A 2,035-nucleotide genomic window follows, 5' to 3' on the forward strand; every position below is an offset into this window, starting at 1 on the left:
CTAGATCCGAGAGATTTAGTAAATTACAGGCCAATCTCGAATCTACCTTTTCTGTCAAAGATACTAGAAAAGGCAGTTTCATCACAACTGTGTTCCTTTTTAGAAAGAAATGGAATCTGTGAGGATTTCCAGTCAGGATTTAGACCGTACCATAGTACTGAGACTGCTCTCGTTAGAGTTACAAACGATCTACTCTTATCATCCGATCGTGGCTGTATTTCTCTATTAGTGTTATTAGATCTCAGTGCTGCTTTTGACACTATCGATCACAACATTCTTTTAAAAAGACTTGAAAACTATATTGGCATTAGTGGAATTGCTTTGGCATGGTTCAAATCGTACTTATCTGACCGTTATCAGTCTGTAATAATTAATGAAGAGATGTCGTATCGATCACAGGTTCAGTATGGAGTACCACAAGGCTCAGTACTAGGACTGTTGCTTTTCACTCTGTACATGCTGCCCTTAGGAGAGATAATTAGGAAGCATGGTGTTAGTTTTCACTGCTACGCTGACGATACTCAGCTCTATATTTCCTCGCGCCCTGACGAAACCTACAAATTCACAAAACTAACAGAATGCATAGCTGACATTAAAAACTGGATGACAAGAAATTTCTTATTATTAAATTCAGAAAAAACTGATATCCTAATCTTTGGACCAAAAACTTCCTCACGAAAAAACCTTGAATACTCTCTAACACTTGACGGGTGCTCCATTAAATCTTCGTCCTCAGTTAGGAACTTGGGTGTGCTCTTCGATACCAATCTTTCATTTGAAAGTCATGTTTCTAGTATCTGTAAAACCGCCTTCTTCCATCTAAAAAATATATCTAAATTACGACATATGCTCTCAATGACAAATGCGGAACAGTTGATTCATGCATTCATGACCTCAAGACTAGATTATTGTAACGCTCTACTGGGTGGTTGTTCTGCTCGGCTTTTAAACAGACTACAGTTGGTCCAAAATGCGGCAGCTAGAGTTCTTACTAGAACCAGAAAGTATGACCATATTAGCCCAGTTCTGTCAACATTACATTGGCTCCCTATTAAACATCGTATAGATTTTAAAATCTTGCTACTTACTTATAAAGCACTAAATGGTTTAGCTCCCCAGTACCTAAGTGAGCTCTTAATGCATTATAGTCCTTCACGTTTATTGCGATCTCAGAATTCAGGCCAGTTGATAATACCCAGAATATCAAAATCAACTGAAGGCGGCAGATCCTTTTCCTATTTAGCACCTAAACTCTGGAACAATCTTCCTAGCATTGTTCGGGAAGCAGACACACTCTGTCAGTTTAAATCTAGACTAAAAACACATCTCTTTGCTCTTGCATACACATAACACATTATCAATACATTAACATTTTTCAAATCCGTTAAAGGATTGTTACGCTGCAATAATTAGGTCGGCCGGAACCGAGAACATTTCCTATAACACTAGATATACCTGTACATCAGAATAAGAATGGCATCTACGCTAATATCTGTCTCTCTGCTTATCCCGAGGTTTTCCGGGTGCTGGATCCAGGCCGTATCCAGATCAGATGGAGAACCTGTGTCTGGACCTGACTACAACGTAGCCCAGGAGACAATGGGCCTACAGATCCAGTTCTGGCTGCATCTATAATTCAGATTTTTAATCCCCGTATCCGCTTACATATATTTATATATAATCTATTTTTAATCTCTATAATAAAAATGTATAATTCAGATTTTGATCTCCATATCCATTTACATATATTATATATATCTTCCAAGGGGTTTTTTCCCTCCTAGGACTTTTTTCCCAGTGTTAGCACGCTGGGTTTTTCTCCTAGGGGGTTTTTTCCACCCCTGGGAGTCAGCCGACATTGGCTTAATGTAGCACCATCTTGTATATGTTACATATTACCACGCTTGCTTGTACAGCTTATTTTTAACCATTTCTCTTTTTTCTGTGCTCCTAATATGTAAAGCTGCTTTGAAACAATTACAAATTGTAAAAAGCGCTATATAAATAAATTTGACTTGACTTGACTTGACTTGAC

The sequence above is a fragment of the Megalobrama amblycephala genome, linkage group LG14, assembly GCF_018812025.1.
Source record: "Megalobrama amblycephala isolate DHTTF-2021 linkage group LG14, ASM1881202v1, whole genome shotgun sequence".
NCBI lineage: Eukaryota > Metazoa > Chordata > Actinopteri > Cypriniformes > Xenocyprididae > Megalobrama > Megalobrama amblycephala.